The following is a 14,156-nucleotide window of genomic DNA, read 5'->3' on the forward strand; positions in this document are numbered from 1 at the left end:
GTCAAGGTGGATCGTCAGGTCTCGTACCAGGCAGGTCTCTACCAGCCTGGGGTTGCTGTAGACTGGATGTAGAGTACTCCTCTTCCCAGTCAACGGTTGGAGGGCTATGGGCATCCCTCTCAGAGCGTGTTGTCAACACGCTCGGGAGGTTCCGTCCTAGGACGGTTACGGCGCTGTCTCACGTCGCGTTTTCACCGACGCCTCCCTCGCTGGTGACGCGTCGGGCCAACGCAGTAGGGGGCAGCTGGCAAACCATGCTGCCCGGTCTGCGCTACGTTCAATGTGTTGGTGTTGAAAGCAGTCCTTCTGGTCCACAAATGGTGTTGATCAGGACGGACGATACGACGTCAGTGTCGTGTATCGACAGACAGGGAGGGCTACGCTCCCCCCGTCTGCACCAGGCGGCGGGCGGCTGGCTATGGGCGTCCTCCATCTGCGCGGCCTGAGGGCTCCCCACATCCCCGGCAGGGAGAATGTAGGTACAGGTGTACTGTCGCGGGGCGGTCCTCATCCTGACGGGTGGGGATTACGTCCGGACATAGCCAGGCAGGTCTGGGACCGATGCCGTGCCGCCTGGGATTCTTCCCCATACATCTGTTAGGTCAGTTGTTGGGACGGGTACGTTGAGGGGTGCAGGTTCTTGATCCTGATGGTGTTACCATCCGGAATGTGCGGGCAGATGACGTATGTTCCAAGTGTGGTGTAAGGCGGGGGGCCGGGACTCAGTCTCCTGCCCCCTGGATGCTGTCCTTAGTTACCTCCAGTCTCTCCTTGATAGACTGTCGGCTTCGACGGTGAGGGGATATGCAGCAGCTATATCCTCCTATCATGAGGGGTTTGAGGGGATGTCTTGTTCAGCCACCCTCTTGTGAAGCGTTTCCTGCTTGGCGCTCGACGCGTTAAGCCGGTGCAACGTTCCTGGGCTCCGACTTGGGATCTTCAACTGGTCCTCGGTCGGTTGTCCTTGGCCCCGTTTGAGCCGCTCGAGCAGGCGCCGTTGGAACAGCTGTCGTTCAAGACCGCGTTCTTGCTGGCCGTCACCTCCGCTGACGCGTGGGTGTGCTTTGTGCTCTCTCGGTACGACCAGAGTGCCTGTCTTTCGTTCCGATTGCGGTGCCACTCTGCGGCCTAATCCTGCCTTCGTGCCTGTAAATATCCGGAGTTCTTCCGCTCCAGGGATATTGTGGTTCAGGCGTTTCATCTGCCTCCTCACGGTGGTGAGTTAGATGCGGGCCTTCACCTGTCATGTCCGGTCCGTGCTTTGGGAATTGCCTCAGCCGTACTCAGGACCTCGGGGTCACCGTTCGGCTTTTTGTCTGTCACAGTGGTTCTCATGCCGGTAAGGCACTATCGAACAACGCCTGTCCCATTGGTTGTGCGAGGGCATTGCCCTCTGCTACACGTTGGCTGGGCAGGATCCCCCTGGGGGCGTCAGGGCGCACTCCACTCGTGGGGTGGCTGCCTCTGCCGCTCTCCTGGGTGGGGCCTCGGTGGAGGACATCTGTGCTGCAGCTTCATGGTCCTCCCCGGGCCCCTTTGTAAGGTTTTACCTCATGGACATGACCGGGGCTTCTGTCTCCCAGGTGGTTCTGGGGTCTGTGGCCTTTCCTGCTTCCCGTCCTTTGGTAGGGTAGCAGGAGTGTGTGGGTATGGGCCACAGTGTGTTGAGTCACAAGTGGTTCCGCCTGTGCGGTGTGTTCAAGGGGTTCTAGTTCCCTCTTGTTCGCATTCAGGTGGAGTTGACAGGGCTCCCCGCACCCCTTGATGTGGGCTTACGGGTCCTCAGGGGGTACATCTGTCGGGTCTCGCGTCCGCTCTAACCCATATCTCATTAGGCTAGAGCGGGACGCGATAGCCATACGATATATAACGATAGGTTATGTATATAACCTAGTTATATTAGTATTGGCTGAGCGTCCCGCTCTACGCGGCCCTGAGTTCCCTTTTGAGGGATCTTTTACTGGAACGAGATTTGGCGAGGAAGAGTGTTTGGTGACCATGACCATGGTCTTATAGGCTACGCCTCCATAGGGGCGGGGCCCGGTCAGGTATGGGTGCATTAAGTTGTTCGTGGTGGTGTACAGTAGGTACTAGGAGATAAGGGGTATCTCATTAGGCTAGAGTGGGACACTCAGCCAATACTAATATAACTAGGTTATATACATAACCTATCGTTATTAGCCAACAGCTGCAAAAACGAATAATGTCAATTATGTTATAAGACATTGATATCAGGAGCTATCTGTGACAAAATGGCATCCAATGTAATCAAAAAGTCAACCAACGAACTAGATTCTTGTACCGGATCTCCTCTCTGGTAAACAAGAATACCATGAAGACTCTGGCAGGAGCACTCATTCAAGGGTACTACGACTATGCTTGCACCGCATGGTACCAAAGCACCTCAAAGGCGCTAAAAACAAGATTACAAACATCACAAAACAAACTGGTCAGACTACTACTTGACCTTACTCTTAGAACCCACCTCACCCCTGCCCACTTTGACTACCTAGGATGGCTTAGAGTAGACGACAGAGTACAGCAACTTGCAATGAGCCTGGTCTACAAGATACACTACACGACTAAGGTACCCATGTACATGTCAAAATACTTCCCAAAGGTCACAAGCTCCACAAATCATGTTAAACCCAGATTCGTCTCAAACAAGGGACTAAACACGTTTCGCAATTACGCCACATCAATGTGGAACGCCCTACCCGAAGCTGTAAAGGAATGTGAATCACTACCCACTTTCAAAACCACTCTCAAAGAGCACCTACGGGAGACTGCAATTCGAAACTGGCTCCTGTAAATGTCCTAACCCAACCCCCTCCAATGTACAGTAAATGTCCTAACCCAATAACACACAAGACCCTCTTCTTGGGACCAAGTAAGGTTTTGTCCCGCTTCATGTCTCGGGGGGACTCTCTCATATTTTGAGCCTTGTCATTTAGCCTTCATCCTATTTTCATACTAGCGCTCGTTTCCCTATGCTTTTTCTTTTGTTGTTCTTAGCTCTATTCTATTTAAAAATGTCTTATGTACCCCAGTTGCTATTGCATCTACATATGTGTTTTATTACACGTACATACATGCCAACTATCCACCTGTTTTATTCTCCACTCATTGATAATCCATAGCAACACTGACTATATTATCACCGACATCCAAGTTGGGGGATCCCCCTTTGAACGGCCCTTCTAAGGTTTCTCTCCTCCACATCGCCTGTGGTGCTTTTTTCCTATTGCTAGGTTTTTAGTGAGTTTTTCCTTATTTTCGCTGGGGTATGTCTGCAAGTGTTGAATTTATTTTGGATTTTATGGTGGTTTTTGTTCTTAATTTATTGTGATGTTTCTTCTTGACTTGTTTAAAGAACACTTGTCCAGCCCATGGGGACATTACCTTGTGATTTCGGGCTTTACAAATACATTTGATTTGATTTGATTTGTACCCCCACGGACCAGTGCTCAGCATGCTGGCTCCCCGACCTAATGCAGCTAGACGGCTGCTCCACCATGGCTGTGAACCGATGGCTTGGTTCCTGAAAGATTGTACCTTGAGAACAGAGGTATCAAATCCTGATGTCATCAGAACCATTCAGAGCACTCGCACTCCATCCACTACCTCTATTTACCCTGAGAAGTGGTTATCATTCCAATCTTAGTGTGAGGCCAGGTCTCTGGACCTTTCACCTTTCTCCAGTTCTATATCATACTAGCTTCCGCTCAGCGTCATCTGCACTAATCTCACTTCGTGCATATGCACTGAATAAAAACTCACAATGTACCTTTACATACCAACATTCGTCTGGCCACACCCCTATCCGCTACCTTCATAAGCAGGTGTGTGGCCCCACACTCGCCTCCTTCTTCACTTTCACCACAAGAAAGTGCCTGTATACCAATCACTTGACAAGGGTATTAAGCTGAAGAAAGTTGAGTTACGTGTTTACATTTTTTCTTGCTTTTTTCTTTCTCTCATACTTTTACAAAGAATAAAGCTAAGTCATAATGTTTACCTCGGAGGGTCGCGCTAGCAACGTTACCCTTCACCAGCGGTTCTTCATTTCCTCCTCTGCCGTACGTCTTGGAGTGGGGTTGACGCCACTGTCGTGGACGGCATCCGCGCCCGGTAGGCGTCCGGTGGGTAGTTTGCCTCTCCAAGGAGCTGGTGCACCAGCGCCGTCTCCTGTGAGATGGCCTGGTTCCTGCTCTGGTTCCTTTGCCGCCGGAGAGTCGTCCGCTGTTGGGCGGCCGGCTCCTCTGGTGGCGGAGGATTTGAGACGCAAACTTTTTGCGTCTGCTCGCTCCCGTCGTAAGATGGTGGCTTGTAGACGCGAACGGCCTGGTTTTGGGGAGTTGCTGGAGCTGGATGAGGATGCGTCTGCTTCTCTGTGGCCGATGGAAACTGAGGACTACATGGTAGAGGCAGACGGGTTCTTGTTTGATGCCCCGGTGGAGACATGTCCGCCTCCCGTCCAGGTTACACTGGCGGGGGGTGATAGGTCTCCTTGGGGTCCCTCGTACGCTGATGTTGGGTTAGAACCTCCGACTCAGCGGCGGGATGCCCTGCTATCAGCCACATCGGAATGTGGCTCTGCGATGTCCAGTAGTCTGCCGCATGTGAGGGACGCGAGCTCGGTGGGGGAAAGTGTGCAGGGGGAACTGCGTGCTTTGTTCCCCGAGCTCATGGCGGCGGCAGCAGTCGCAAACGGCGTGCCGCTGCCGCAGCCACTGCCTGTTCCTGTCCCTGATGATCTCATAGGTCATCTATGGCAACGTCGTCCTGTGAGAGAGACGGGCGTTGTCTGCCCATTTTTCCCCTCGATGGAGGCCTACGTCCGTCAGGGACAGGTGGTCTCCCACATCACGGGCCTCACCCCCGCCTACGTGCGAGTCACGAGGGTGGTGGGTTTGGTAGAAGGTATGAGGGAGGGGGTGCCTCGGCTTGATAGGCCGATGGCAGCTCTCCTTTGTCCTGAGGTGGTGTGGGAGCCTTTACGGAAGCTGGTTCCCCACGGGAAATCGGCGAGGCAGTTGGCTTACTGGAGTGACCAGTCATTCATCTCCGCGACTCAATCTCTGGCTGCCACGTCTAACATCGCGCAGCTGGCGAGATTCATGTCCGGGATAATGACGGGCGGTACGGAGCTGACCGAAGTGCAACGTGATCAGCTCGCCCAGGCGGCAGGAGCCATCCTGCATCTGATCCAGCTGCAGGCCGTCGCCGCTGGGAAAGTACGCGCCCTGGCCACTCTAGCCCAGCGCCACCTTTGGCTGGAGCAGGGGCGTGTGCCGGAGAGGAAGAGGACTTCACTTCTGACGGCACCCCTCTCCGATGTTTGGCTCTTCGGGTCGGCGTTGCAGCTGATGACCTCAACCTGCAGGGAAATGCAGGAGGAGCGTTCCGTGCTCCAGCCTCATTTCCCCCACCCGATGTCGCCGGTGGAGTCAGACGGAAGGCTTGTCGTCGAGGTTCCGCCGCCGAAGCCGCCGCTGCTACCACCGCCACTGCTGGTCCTTCAGCGAAGAAGGCCAGGAGGAGAGAGGGTGCCTCGGCCACTGCAGCCGGCCCATCCACGCTCGGAGGTGACGGTAGGGATCGTCGAGACCAGCCTCCAGTCCATTGCCGTCCCTCCGGGGCTCCCCGGGGTGGCAAACCCTGAGCGGCTCGTGGCAGGCGTCGCTAGTGACTTTTTCCCTCTATTGGTTCCCCCTGTTCCCTTCCCGGTCCAACATATGATTTTTGTCTAAAATAAAAGGTCCCTCCTAGGAGGGACTGTATTTTGTTACAAACTGTGTGTTTATTCACTACATATGATGGGGATACGATGTGTGAACCTTCGCTAGTGTGGGTTTGATAGAAGGGCTAGACTTATAGTCTTGTTGGTCGCTACATTTCATGTTATAGAGCTTAAGCAAGGCCTGCAGCTTACACTCGGTTGAAAAAGGTTTTTTCTGCCTCGACCTGAAGATTAGGTTCTTCACATAAAGGTAGAGGTTAGTTGTGTGCTCTGTTGCTTAAACAGTGATATTGAGCCGCAACACTATTGTGTTGGTCTGCAGTAATGCTTGTGTGTGTAAAGGTACCGCGGTCTTTCAGGCCGCTCTCTCTCTCTATCAAATATTCTGTGTTTTGCAACATAAACACGGGTGTCGGGTTCACACATATAAAACTTTGGCCTTGTTATAACCCCTGTTCACAGACTTGTCTGTGGCTAGCGTGCATTGAGTTAGCTTTGCACTGTTCATTAGCATACTGGCTACTTAAGGTATCATATGGCTATTTGTTGTTGTCGTATTCGAGGGTTGGGCTTGCGAGGGGGTACAGGATAAACCCCTCCTTCCCTCTTCTGATTGGTCAGGTTTTTTTTTTACCCTCTTTTTCATTCGGTCCGGCGAAGCTGTTAGGCAGCTTGGCACGGGGGGGGGGTTTCCCTGACTCCGCACCTATCACGGGCAGTTGAGTCATGGGATTTCCCCCGTCATAGAATACGTCACTGGGCACGTTTCTATTGGACGACGGCTTCCGCAAGTTTTTTTTTTCAGACCCATGTATGGTTCTGTTATTGTCAAGTTGTCGGGGCAGAGCGTAGGAACTTGGTGTTCTGCTACGCTCGATATATGTGTAACTTGAGTCTGTTGGTCACATGGCTCAATGTTACCGTGACTTTTCAATTCATGGCTCACGTGGGAAGTCTCTCTGAGGATTCCCGTCTCCTCCCTGTGGTGAGGGTGGCGGGATGTAAAAATTAAAAATAAATTTACCCTCAGCCGCGTCACGTGGGATTCATGTCAGTCTGTGTTTTCTTTCTTTTTTAAAAAAAAAGAGGAAAGAACATGAAGCACGACGGCTCCTTGTCGTTCTCCCAGGCGACTTGGAGGAACAATGGCTGGTGTCTTGTTAGACTATCCATTGATGTGTTTGGGTCTCGACGCGTACATAGTGCTGGCTCGGGGTGTTTCTGATAAGAATCACGCATGAGGCTGGTACGCCTTGGTTGCTCGTTATTAAAACGGCGTTTTTATAGGGCAACTGGGATGGAGGTTTTCTCTTCCGAGCGCCTGTTACTAGGTCTCGACGAATTCTCGTTCATATCTGGGGGATGTTAACAGAATAGATCAAAACATAGGTAGAGGGGTCTCACGCCCTTGGGGTGGGCCACTGAGCACGGTATGAATGGGACCGTCTGGGTGGCGCCCTCTTTAATGTTTTAGATCGACACGCGTACCTACCCCCTCTCTTGGAGTGGGGATGTCGGCGTGATTAGGGCACGGGACTGGTTCTGGTCACGCTGGTCCAGGTCAGTTAACCCGTTGTCCGCCGGGGACGCAGATCTTCTGTTCTGGTACCCTGAGGGACTTGTGCTTTTTTCAGGGGGAAAAATGCTGGGTCGGCCCGGGTGTCACAGGGTTGGGCATTATGGAGACCCTTTGTTGGGTACATGTTGTACCCTGTGCTATCATAAAGGGGCTGGTTCTCCATTATTTTCGCCCCTCTCTTACGCATGGCGAAGAGGGGGCTGTTGGGGTGGTCTTATGGACCTCCTCTGGCATCCCTGTGTGCTTCCCGGTCCGAAGTTGTGTTTCGTCGACCCGTAGGCCTGGGATAACCCCTTTTTGAAAACTGAAACACTTGTACTGCGGTGTAGCCAGTGTATACCCGCAGGTGTGTTTGAGTTTTTTCTTGAGGGGTTATAGGAACAACCACTGCATATGGTACCTAGAGGGTGGTTGATTCCCTGGTGTGTTGGAGCGGAGTCAACTCCCGGGTTACCCGGTTGAGTGTGCCCCTGCACGTTCATGACGTCTGCCAATCGTGTCAGCCTTCTCTGCCTCGACCCCTCTGGGTTTGGGTTTTTTTGGTGGAGGCTTTGTCATGGTGCGCAACAATGCCAGCATACGCCCCTTCCGCCGGGGTGCTGTTTTCAGTTGACCCCTTTGGCGCCTGTCTCGTCCGCAGTGCTCCAGGCTCGGATCAAGTGCCTGCTGCCTGGATTGAGGGATCGACCTCTTCTGGAGGTCGTCTCCCCGGTGCGCTGCCTGCTCCCGCTGTATGCCAGGGTCAGTGTGCCAGGCGGCGTGCTAGTGGGGGGAAGGGCCCGCTCTTGGATGGGCCCTGTCCGAATACGCTGGCGATGTGGGGGGCGGTGTCACTAGTGACCGCCTGGTGAGGTCTTGATGCTGTGGCGTCGTTGACCTCTCCGGGCCCCCTTTTTCCGGGGGATCCAGTCCCTTCAGTGGGTCTGGGTCTTCCTTCGCGCTCCGCTGCTACGGTCTTGCCAAGGGATTGAGTTTGCTCTTGACCCCATGATTTTGGGGGCTGTAACGAGGTTTGTTCCTTCCGTTCGTTCCCTGGTGGCATGCGGGTTGTGCGTGTGCGTAGTCGTGGGGTCAAGCCACGGTCTGCTCACCCTGTGCGTTGAGTTGCTCGAGTTCCTCTTCGCACGATCGGATCCGTCTCCCTCCCGTCCTCCAATAGGGAGGGTATCCTCCATTAGGGAGGGTCGGGGGCTCGGTCCTCCCCGGTTCTGATGGTTGTGGGGGGCCTCAGTGGGGTACATTTGTCGAGCTTCAAGCTCCCGCTCAGCTCCCGTTGTGCAGATGACGCTGAGCGGAAGCTAGTATGATATAGAACGATAGGTTATGAATATAACCGTAGTTCTATGAATACTAGTGACGCTCAGTGTCTAGACGCCACTGTGGCCTTTGATCTTGCCTTGTGGTGAAAGATTGGGAAGGAGGCGAGTGTGGGGCCACACACCTGCTTATGAAGGTAGCGGATAGGGGTGTGGCCAGACGAATGTTGGTATGTAAAGGTACATTGTGAGTTTTTATTCAGTGCATATGCACGAAGTGAGATTAGTGCAGATGACGCTGAGCGTCACTAGTATTCATAGAATTACGGTTATATTCATAACCTATCGTTTCTGGTAGACAATCTGTCTTTCTCGACTGTGAAAGCCTATAGGGAGGTGTAGTGGTGGTTACGTCATTGTTGTTTCCTGCACGGTTCCACCTCACTTGAAATTGCAATGTATTTCCAATGGACCCATTTCTAAATCGTCTCGTTTAAAACAAATAAAGCATGAACATTGGCATGGTGTACCTTTCTGTGTGTATTCATCCACAATCTATACTGCCCTGTCAAGGCAGACCGCAGTAACTCAAAAAAAGTCAGAATTGAGTTATGAGTGAAATTGAACTTGTCAATAAATGTTTTATCTTGTGACCAAGTTTCAGATGTTAATGTCGCTCAGTTTTGGAGATATGGGGTTTTAAAAACTGCAGTAACTACAAAATCACACTCAAAAACCAGGCAGACCGCAGTAACTTCCAAACAGTGAAAAATGGCTTTAAAGTGTTTTGTCTTGCCATCCAAAATGTGTTATAGCTAGATAGATGATAGTACCCAGATTTAACATGTATTAATGAAGTAATCTTTAGGCATACAAAAATATGACATAATTATTTTAATTAACCCCCAAAAAGCAGATACTGCACTCTGCTGCACAGTTCCCTTAAATAATTATACAGGTAATGTACAGGCAAAGTGCAGTAACTTCAAATACAATGTTGTTTTCCCTCCAGCTTTCATAACTTAACCTAGCCATTTTGAAAATGAAATTTAACACCTGAATATATTGGAATGATGATGATCCAAATAAAATGGCTAGGTTAACCCTTCCCCAGCACTTCTCCATTGCCGCGTCCTCCGTGCGTCGTGGGGCGTCTCTGACTCCGCGGTCGTGGCAGTCGGATACGCCCGGGCAGCGCCCGGTGGTGAGTTTGCCTCTCCGAGGGGCCGCTGAGCCTCCATCTCCCGTGAGATGGCCTGGTTCTGGCCCTGGTTCCCCCACCAGTGGACAGTTGGCCGACAGGCCGACAGCTCCTCTGGTGGCTGGGGATTTGCGACGCAGACTCTTTGCCTCTGCTCACTCTCGTCGTAGGGCGGCGAGCTGCAGGGGCGAACGGCCAGGCTTTGAGGTTGTGCTGGAGCCGGATGAGAGTTCTCTTGCCTCGTCTCCATTTCCGATGGAGACTGAGGATCATATGGAGGGGGCGAGCTGACCCTCTCTTTAAATGTCTGTGTTTTCTCTTTACTTGGTGAAGTACATAAACACGGGTGACGTGTTCGCACATGAGCCTAAAGCCTTGTATATAAAAACCTGTTCGCAAACGAGTTTATCGTCTGTGCTGGCGTGCAGATGGTTGAGCTTATCCTAGTGGATATATGCTTTTTCATGTAGCATGCTAGGTAAACTGGTATCATCGCTGCTTGTTTGTTTTCATCGTATCCGGGGTATGGGGTCACAAGGGGGTGAACTGATAAACCCTGCCCCCCTTTTTTCTGATTGGCCAGTGGGTTGGACCTCCTGTTCTTCGGTCTTCCTGTCACGCTGTTGGGTCAGCGAGTCACAGGGTAGGGAGAGGGGGTGAGTTATTTTCAGGCTCCATGTTGTGGACCGCTGTTATCGTCAAGATTGAGTTATGCGGTGCGTGGAAACTTTGTTTTCTGCTCTGCGCTCTGTTGCATATGTATTGAGCTTTTGGTCACGTAGCTCAATGTTACATATATCTTTTCAATTATTACTCACATGGGAGTTCTCTCTGGGGGTTCCCTGTCTCCTCTCTTTTATACAGAGCAGGGTTGACAGGGGTGTTTTCCCTCAGACGCGTCATATGGGACCCATATCTGTGTCTTTTGGCCAGCTTCCTGCCGCTCGTCCCAGGCGGCTTGGAGGGAACGTTATCTGGGTTCTTGTTAGAATTACCATTGATGTGTTTTGGGTCTCGACGTGTACATAGTGCTGGCCCTGGGTGCTTCTGTGTGGAACCACGCATGGGCTGGTGCGCCTTGGTTGCTCATCATGGAAACGGCGTTTTTTATGGAGCAACTAGGATGGAGATTTGATCTCTTCCGAGCGCCAGTGTACTAGGTTAGTCTCGACGAATTCTCGTTCATCTCTGGGGGGAGATGACGGAATAGATCAGAGCATTGGCGGAGGGGTCTCACGCCCATGGGGTGGGCCACCGGGTGCGGTGCATTCATGTTCTGACCGTCTTGGTGGTGCCCTCTGTGATGTTTTGGATCGACACGCGTACCTACCCCCCTCTTAGGACTGGGGATGGTGGCGTGATTAGGACACGGGACTGGTTCTGGTCGGGCCGGACCAGGTCAGTTAACCCGTTGTCCGCCGGGGCGCAGATCTGCTGTTCTGACTGGTACCCTGAAGGACTTTGTGCTTTTTTGGGGGGAAAATGCCGGGTTGGCCCGGGCGTCGCAGGGTTTAATGTTATGGAGGTGTGTTCGTGGTTATGTCACTGCGTGTTATCCTTCACTGTTGCTTGGTCCATATTGTGTTGTACCTTGCGCTGTGCTAAGGAGCCTGGTCCTTCTCCATTCTTTTTCGCCCCTCTCTTCCCCTGCTTGGCGGGGCTGGGAGGGGGCTGTCGAGGTGGTTCTATTGTACCCTTCTGGCATCCCTGTGTAGGTCACGGTCCACCGGGCCCAGGTCCGGACTTGTTCTCGTCTACCTGTTGGCCTGGGTTAACCCCTTCTTGAAAACTGAAACGCTTGTACTGCTGTATAGCCGGTGTATACGTGCAGTTGTGTTTCGGAGTTTTTTCTTGGGGGGGTTAAGGGAACAACCGCCTCCTAAACTAAACATAGGGAGGTGGTTGGTTCCCTGGTGTGTTGATAGCGGAGTCAACTCTCGGGTTAGGCCGGGCTTGACCCCGTCTGCCTGCGAGTGTGCCCCTGCACTTTTCATGACGTCTGCCAATCATGTCAGCCTTCTCTGCCTCGGCCTCTCTAGGGTGTCGGGTTTTTGTGGAGGCTGCGACATGGTGCACAGCATACCGAACGCCCCTTCCGCCGGGGTGCTGTTCTCAGTAGACCCCTTAGGCGCCTGTCTAGTCCGCAGTGCTCCGGGCACAGGTCGAGTTATGCTTTTGACCTGTTGCCAGGATTGAGGGATCAACCTCTTTGGGGGTTGTCTCCCCGGTGCGCTCCCTGGCCCCACTGTGTTGTGGGGGAGTAGCCTCTGTGGAGTGCTTCAGGGTGGCATGCTGTAGGGGGGAAGGGCCTGCTCTTGGATTGGGCCCTGTCCGATACGCTGGCGATGTGGCGGGTGGTGTCACAAGTGACCGTCTGGTGGGGTCTCGATGCTGCGGCACCGTTGGCCTCGCCAGGCCCCCTTTCCGGGGGGTCCTGACCCTCAGGCTGTTCCTGGGGCTGGGTCCTCCTTCGTGCTCCGCTGCTACGGCCTTGCCACAGGGTTGGGTTCTTGACCTTGACCCTGTGATGTTAGGGACTGTAACAGTTTTTTTTTTCTTCCCGTTCATTCCCTAGTGGCATGTGGGATGCGCGCCTGTGTAGTCGCGGGTTCTTCTGTGTGAGGGTAAGTCCCACGATCTGCTCACCCTGTGCATTTGAGTTGCTAAACCCTCTTCGCACAGTCGGATCTGATTCCCTCCCGTCCCCCTCTAGGGGGGTCCGGGGGCTCGGGTCCTCCCCGGTTCTGATGGTTGTGGCGGGCCTCAGCGGGTACATTTGTCGAGCTTCCGCTCTGCTCAGCTCCTGTGTTCCACTACGAGCAGAGCGTAAGCTATACGAAAATATAACATACGGTTATCCTATAACCATAGTTATATGAGTATAGCGAGCGCTCTGCTCGGACTCACTGAGGATCCCGTTGAAGGAAACTGGTGTTTTTGGGTGTTTTTCAATGTATGTGATGTATAGATTGAGGGGAGATGAGAGCATCAAGGGTCGAAATGTGCAGGCTGACGGTAGTGGAAGCAGGAGAGGTGGTTCAGAGCGAGCAGGGTGATTGTGAGCACCACACTGAGCAGGGCCGAATGTTGACATTCCGATCTGGAACACATCAACAAGCTGATAGCAGCACAGAGCGAGGGAGAGGGGTTCATCCTTAATGCAACAGTAATGAAACGTTTTGAAATGTGTGAAAGGTTATTAGCAGTTGTCATGACAGTGCGTCGCATGACAACCAGAGAAGGGGGGCGGGCCGTCGTTGCTATGATGAAGATCTATAAATCGAACAGTGGTTCCGGGTAGGGGCAGACTAAAATCTGACTGAGACTAAGAGGGAAGAAACCAGAAGAGACTCTCTCCTCTCATAACGGAGAGGGGGGGGGGGGGGGGGGGAATTACACATCATCATTAGCTTCGGCTAACACGAGGATGGTTCAGGCTAACGACCAGGCCTGACCACCATTGGACTGAATAACAGCAGAGACGATAGCAATGAAAATACAATCTGATAACATCTGGGCTGAGGCTTCTGTTTATATCAATAAACAACGCTCTTTCAAGAAAGGTATGCTGTCGAGTATCGAATTCTTATGAAGGTGGAGAATTATTATGGTGGGGGATCGCACTAACAGGGAGAGATAAGGATTGTATCAGCCAGTGTATGAGACGTCAGGATCATTAAAAGTACACAACGCAGATGGGGAGATGATTACACAAGCCAAACAGATGAAGACGTGATACTGGCCGATTGATCAGAATCTAACAGTTGGTGCACGTTTGGACCCGGATATTGCTTGTTTTGAAGTTGCTTGAAAGTAAGAGACTATGTGCAGTGCCGAGGCGTGAAGGGGTAGCCATGGACGCAAGCCAAGCCAGCGAGCGAGCCAAGCAAGGCCAGCGCCATGGACCCAGCGAGCGAGCCGAGCAAGGCCGGAGAGATAAACAGCGCCATGGACCAGAACAACTGACGGTGAAAAGATAAAGGTCTGGAGATGACCGACCGCAGTGGAGACGACCAGGAGACAGACTGGAGGAGGAGGAAGCAGCAGGGGCCAGGCACCGCAGCCTGGTACACAGATCATCCACGACGAGAGAGAGGAGACGCGGCGGTGGAAGAGCAGATGTGGAGAGGACAGCCAGAGACACTGAGCAGTAGCAGACCAGGGGAGACATTTTTGCCTAGGGGACCGCGCCCTGGAACGGGGACCAGCTCAGGAAAGGAGCCGTCGCTGAAGGGGCCCTTGCCCTAGAAGACGGGACTGGCCCAAGATGGGCGGTGTACTGTAAGAGGGAAGGGAGCGCTCTGATTTGACGTGGGGTGTACCTAAGTAGGGGGGCCAAAGGGTTTAGGTGTGTTGTCTGAAAAGTTGCAAATCTGT

Source organism: Notolepis coatsorum (genome assembly GCF_963971535.1).
Source record: "Notolepis coatsorum genome assembly, chromosome: 10".
In the NCBI taxonomy this organism is placed as follows: domain Eukaryota; kingdom Metazoa; phylum Chordata; class Actinopteri; order Aulopiformes; family Paralepididae; genus Notolepis; species Notolepis coatsorum.